We start from the raw sequence: 6,862 nt of genomic DNA, 5'->3' as shown, positions 1-6,862 counted from the left end.
AAGAGTCTACATGCCTTGGAGCAACTAAGACCATGAACCACAACCAGTGAACCCACGCTGTAGAGCCCAAGATCCACAACTACTGAAGCGTGCAGATTGACAGTCTGTGTTGCAAGAGAAGCCCCCACAATGAGAAACCTGCACATCATAATAAGAATAGCCCCTGCTTGCTGCAACTCGAGAAAGCCTGCAGAGAGACAAAGACCCAGTGCAACCAAAAATAAAGAAAGAAATTATCCAAAAAAAATCAGGGTTAATATCTATTGAACACAAAATATATATTAAGTACCTACAGGGTCTGGAGAAGGAAATGGCAACCCACTCCAGTACTCTTGCCTAGAGAATTCCATGAACAGAGGAGCCTGGTGGGCTGCTGTTCATGGGGTGGCACAGAGTCAGGCACGACTGAAGTGACTTAGCGTGCATGCATGCATTGGAGAAGGAAATCGCAACCCACTCTAGTATTCTTGCCTGCAGAATCCCAGGGGCAGAGGAGTCTGGTGGGCTGCCGTCTATGGGGTTGCACGGTGTTGGACACGACTGAAGCGACTTAGCAGCAGCAGCACCTACAGAGTCAGGGGAAGGAAGTAACAAATGGACTGTATCTCTTCCAGAAGTGCAACTGTTCCAAGCTCACTCTGCTTGCTGTGCTCCAGGCCAACGAATCTGAGAGACAAGATGTTGAGGCAAGAAAGAGACTTTAATTGGGGAAGCATGAAAAATAGTGTCTCACCATCTTATTGCTATGCCAGAATGTATCAGAGAGAAAGAACAAATGAAAAGGGGTGCATTAGGGCAGAATAAAGAAGGAGTCCTGGAGAGGAAGAAAAGAAAAGTAAAAGGTACCAAAATCATCTCCAAGTAGGAAGATAGTCTTCTGAACATTCTGTTAATCTCTTCTATTCACAGGTGGGCAGGGACAAGTTATCTCCATGAGCTGAACAAAGGCACTTTAGCTTACAGTCAAGCAGAGGGGCAGGGTCCTTTAGGCAAGCCATTGAATACAATTATAATAATAAAAGCAAGTAAAAAAAAAACCAGTTTCCAACATGGAGTCAAAATTGGCTTCCTCCCTGCAAAATAACTTTTACCCAATTTTCAGAGATTGTACTATGTCTGCAGTGTTTTTTGTTTTTTGGGAAATAATCAGCTCAGCAGGCATATTTTGGGTAGAAATTTTGCTTTCCCACATATCAATCAATATGAAATTTTAAAGCATTTCTGCAACCTATTGCCTGATGTATAGGATCCAACTGCTTTATGCACCAAGAACGTTTTTGCTTTAATCCAACCCTATGAGGCTGTTCGCAAAGGAATACTCCCATTTATTGCTGCAGTTTATTCCAGAAAGTATTTCTTAATCTTTTAATATATGTTATTTTCCAGATATCTGAGCAGATATCTGACAGATATCTGAAGTTTTAAAAAGTTTCTTATCAGGTCTTTTTCTGAATTTCAAAGATGTTCATCATGTCTAAAGGCTTATAAAGGGCTTCCTTGACACTTTCAGATTTTAAAGAAAAACTGTGTAATGTACAGAGAGGGCATTTCAAGACAATCACAGGATAGATGAGTTATGGAAAAGTGAGACCTAGTTTGCCCTTATCCTATTGTAAAGACTTCTACATGGTACCATCTCCAAAGGGAGCCTACATTTTATCTGTCTGCCTTGTCTTTGTGTGTGTCTTGGTTGGGGAGTGTTTTAATGATGTAATACTTCTTCAGTGATAGAATTAAAAAACAATGAAAGGAAAATAATTACATGAATTAGTTTTCTATGGTTGTCACAAAAAATAAATACCATGAGCTGGGCAGCTTAAATAAAATTTATAGTTTCACAATTCTGCATGCTAGAAATACAAGAACAAAGGTGTTGATGTGTTGATTCTTTTTCAGGGCTGTGAGGGAAGAATCTATTACATGCTTCTCTGCTAGCTTCTGACTGTTGCTGGCTGTCATTGGCATTCCTTGGCTGTACAGACATCAACCTGATTTCTGCTTTTTATTCATATACCATTCTCTATGTGTCCATATCTTTCTATGTCAAAATTATTATTTCTTCTAATAGGGACACTGTCATGATGGGTTAACACCCACCTAATAATTACTTCATTTAAACTTGATATTTTTTTCTGCAAAGTTGCGACTTCCAAATAAAGTTACACTCACAGAAATGTCAGACAAAGGAGAAATATTATATGACACCCCTTGTATGTCGAATCCAAAATGAAATGATACAAATGAACTTAAACATACAAAACAAAAAGAGACTCACAGACTTAGATGACAAACTTATAGTTGCTGGGGTGAAGGGATAGTTAGGGAGTTTGGGAAGGTCATGCACACATTGCTATATTCAAGATGGATAATGAACAAGGACCTGTTGTATAGCACATGGAACTCTATGTTATATGCCAGTCTGGATGTGGGAGGGTTTGAGGAGAATGGATACATGTTAATATATGGCTGAGTCCCTTTGCTGTTCTCTTGAAACTATCACAGCATTGCAGCTTGGGATACCATCTATAAAGGGAAAAGTTTTTTAAAAAATAAAGTTACACTCACATATATTGGCAGTTAGGACTGTTTGGAAATTTTGGGAAAACTGGAGTTCAACCCATGATCTATAACAGCACTCAATGTGTTTGAAATGAAATACTAGTTGATTGGAAAGAAAGGTAAAAACCTGATAAGAAAGGTATGGAGAGATGAGAAAGTCCCGCCTTAATGTTATTCAAACATTGTATTCCTTGTGTGATGCTCTTTCAGTAACTGAAGCTATATCACTGAGCAAAAGCAGTGCCTTATTTGCACAGAATGACTTTTTTGGAGGAAGAGGTATATATCTAAAGAAAGATATTATATATTCTTTTCAATAATAAAAAAATGCAGTGAATGAACAGTAAGTGATGTTAATGGCTTTTGTTATACCAATTACACTGGCTGCAGTGGAAGTTTAGCTCCAAATTTGCCTTGAGCATTTCCCGCAGACTTATGAGAGGTAGTTCAGTTCAGTTCAGTTCAGCTGCTCAGTCGTGTCCAAGTCTTTGCGACCCCATGAACTGCAGCACACCAGGCCTCCCTGTCCATCACCAACTCCCGGAGTACACCCAAACCCATGTCCATTGAGTCAGTGATGCCATCCAACCATCTCATCCTCTGCCATCCCCTTCTCCTCCTGTCCTCAATCTTTCCCAGCATCAGGGTCTTTCCAATGAGTCAGCTCTTCACATCAGGTGGCCAAAGTATTGGAGTTTCAGCTTCAACACGTCAGTTTTTCCAGTGAACACCAGCAGGACTGATGTCTCCTTTAGGGATGTGTTACTGGTTGGATCTCCTTGCAGTCCAGGCGAGGGGCTCTCAAGAGTAAGCTTCAGAGTCCAACACCATCAGTCAGATCAAAAGCATCAAATTTTTCAGTGGGACTCAGCTTCTCTTTCATAATTCTTCGTCCAAGTCCAACTCTCACATCCATACATAACAACTAGGAAAACCATAGCCTTGACTAGACAGACCTTGTTGGCAAAGTAATGTCTCTGCTTTTTAATATGCTATCTAGGTGGTCATAACTTTCCTTCCAAGGAGTAAGCATCTTTTAATTTCATGGCTGCAATCACCATCTGCAGTGATTTTGGAGCCCAGAAAAATAAAGTCAGCCACTGTTTCCACTCTTTCCCCATCTATTTGCCATGAAGTGATGGGACCAGATGCCATGATCTTAGTTTTCTGAATGTTGAGCTTTAAGCCAACTTTTTCTCTCTCCTCTTTCACTTTCATCAAGAGGCTCTTTAGTTCTTCTTCACTTTCTGCCATAAGGGTGGTGTCATCCGCATATCTGAGATTATTGATATTTCTCCTGGCAATCTTGATTCCAGCCTGTGCTTCTTCCAGTCCAGCGTTTCTCATGATGTACTTTGCATATAAGTTAAATAAGTAGAGTAACAATATACAGCCTTGATGTACTCCTTTTCCTGTTTGGAACCAGTCTGTTGTTCCATGTTCAGTTCTAACTATTGCTTCCTGACCTGCATATAGATTTCTCAAGAGGCAGGTCAGGTGGTGTGGTATTCCGATCTCCTTCAGAATTTTCCACAGTTTATTGTGATCCACATAGTCAAAGGCTTTGGCAAAGTCAATAAAGCAGAAATAGATGTTTTTCTGGAACTCTCTTGCTTTTTTGATGATCCAGCGGATGTTAGCAATTTGATCTCTGGTTCCTCTGCCTTTTCTAAAACGGAGGTAAGCAGGTATAAAATCTGTGAGCAGCAGTGGGCTCTGTGGATGTGCTTTGGCCATGGGGAAAAGAGCAGACTAGATAACAGTATGCCAAGTGAAAGAATCCAGACTGCAAAGATCATGTATTAAGGTTTTCATTTTTATGAATTGATCTAAAAGGAAATCTATAAAAATGTGAAGAAGATCGGTGATCATCTAAGGCTCAGGTTAGAATGAGGATGACTGTCATAGTATTAGATTCATTTTCAAGTGATGGAAATGCTCCAAATTTGCTTGTGGGTCAGAAACGTAGCCATGTGAAAAACTACCTTTCTTTCTCTCTCCTTCAATCTACAACCATTAAAACATTCACAGCTCAACAAAGGGGCCTCCATCCAACAGTGTGACACTGAAGAATTCTGAACATGAAAGATGGGTGGCCTGGAACACACAGTAGGTGGAACCAAGGAAATGGTGGGGATGGGGCCTGAGATCCCAGGCTTCTGACTGTGGAAGCTGAGCCCACTGCTCCAGAGGAGCCAGCAGCAGCAGGCGGGGAAGCACATATGACTCTGGCATCATGCACGGGCACACAAACCCTGCTTCCAAAGAGATCCGACAGTAGTGTCCATGAAGACCAGGCCCACCCCCTCACCCTTCCTGCTGCAGAGGCATAGACCACCCCAGCTCCTGCACCCTCCTCCACAGTGGCGGGGCCCTCGAACCTTATAACAAAGGTCAAGGTGGGGATGGGCTGCTCAGTCCAGCTCAGTTCAGGTCCTTCCAGCTCTCCCCATCTCCCCCACAATGGAACCTGTTTCAAGGGATCTCGGATGTAAGGAAAGAGCCTGCCATCCTGATGAAGACAGCAACTCTGGCACAAACAAGGCAGCAATGACACTGCTGTCATTAGATGGAGCAATGAAAGTGTGGAACAGCCCCACCTCTTACAGAGATGGTGGAAGCTGGAAAGTGCCAACTGTCAAATACATCCAGAGGTAACCGCAGATACTAGAAGCCAAAAGCTTATGTGATGTTGCCACCTACCGGCAAATAAAAGGAAATAGACTATCTTGAATCTGTCATTTAATTTCAAAAGTGCAAGCAGAGGAAAAATGCATTAAACAATATGAAGAACTACAGTAACACTACACCAGGAAAAGAAAAAGATAATTTTCTAGATGCCAAATTTAAAATAACTGGTAGTCCAGTGGGTAAGAAGCTAACTTCTAATTCAGGGGTTCCAGGTTCAACCCCTGGGCTCATCAGGGAACTAGGAAATTATGTCTGGAAGCACCTGAGCCCATGTGCCACAACTACTGAGCTTGCCTGCTGTAGAACCCATGCTCCAAGACAAAAGAAGTGCTTGACTATTGCAACTAGAAAAAGCCCAGATACCACAGCAAAGGGTCCGAGCACCACAAAGAAGACTCAGCATGGCCAAAAACAAATAAATAAATAAATAGAATAGAATCGTGTGATCGAACTGTTAGAGAATTCAAAATAACTGTCATGAAGAAATTCAAAGAGATACAAGAAAACTCAGAAAGGTAGTTTAATGAGCTGAGGAATAAAATTAAAGAACCTGAAGGAATACTTTACCAAAGAGACCGAAACACTAAAGAAGAGCCAAACAGAAATTCTAGAGCCAAAGAACACACTAAATGGGATGAAGCATTTTGGGAAGAGAGAATTAGTGAGCTCATAAATAGAAATCTAGGAGTGATACAAGTAGACGAGGAAAGAGAAATAAGATATAAAAAAAAATGAGGAAATCTTACAAGAATTACTGGAAAGTTTTAGAAAGGGCACCATTAGCATCATGGGTATCCCATTAGGAGAAGAGAGGGAAAAGGGAGAAGAAATATTATTTAAGAAATAATAGCTGTGAAGTTCCCAAACTGGGGGTAGGAATTTGATATACAAGTCCATGAAGTTAAGAGAACATCTAAAGATCCCATTGCAAAAAGATCTTTTCCAGGACAAGATAATAAAATTGTCAAAATTAAATACAAAGAAAGAATTTTAAAGGCAGCCAGGGCAAAAGGGATGGTAACCTACAAAGGAGTTCCTATTGGACCATCAGCAGATTTTCAGCAGAAACCCAACAGGCTAGGAGGCAGTAGAATGACATTTTCAAAATACTCAAAGATAAAACTTGTCACTCAAGAATACTCTATCCAGCAGAGCTATTATTCAGATATGGCAGGGAAATACTTACCCAACAAGCAAAAGCTGAGAGAGTAGATGAACCCTAGACCTTCCTTACAAGAGATGCTAATAGGAGATCCTCTAGCAGAATCAAAATGGCAAAAATACTCAAAACATTCAGCAAGGTGATAAAGAGACAGAACCAGAAAATTACGAAGAGCTATTTTTACCCTGTCACTAATCCATTCTTCTTGTATCACAGTGTGTGATAACTTCAGGTGAACAGGGAAGGGACTCAGCCATACGTATACACGTATCCGCTCTCCCTCAAAACCCTCTCTCATCTAGGCTGGCATATAGCATTGAGTAGAGTTCCATGTGCTATATGATAGGTCTTTGTTTATCCACTTTGAACACAGCAGTGTAAAACGTCATTCTAATCATCTAATTTTCTTTACTTATTAAACATCCTGACCCAGTGCCTAAAGATTTGATA

Source organism: Cervus canadensis, chromosome 11 (genome assembly GCF_019320065.1).
Source record: "Cervus canadensis isolate Bull #8, Minnesota chromosome 11, ASM1932006v1, whole genome shotgun sequence".
Classification (NCBI taxonomy): domain Eukaryota; kingdom Metazoa; phylum Chordata; class Mammalia; order Artiodactyla; family Cervidae; genus Cervus; species Cervus canadensis.
This window is presented reverse-complemented; position numbering follows the sequence as displayed.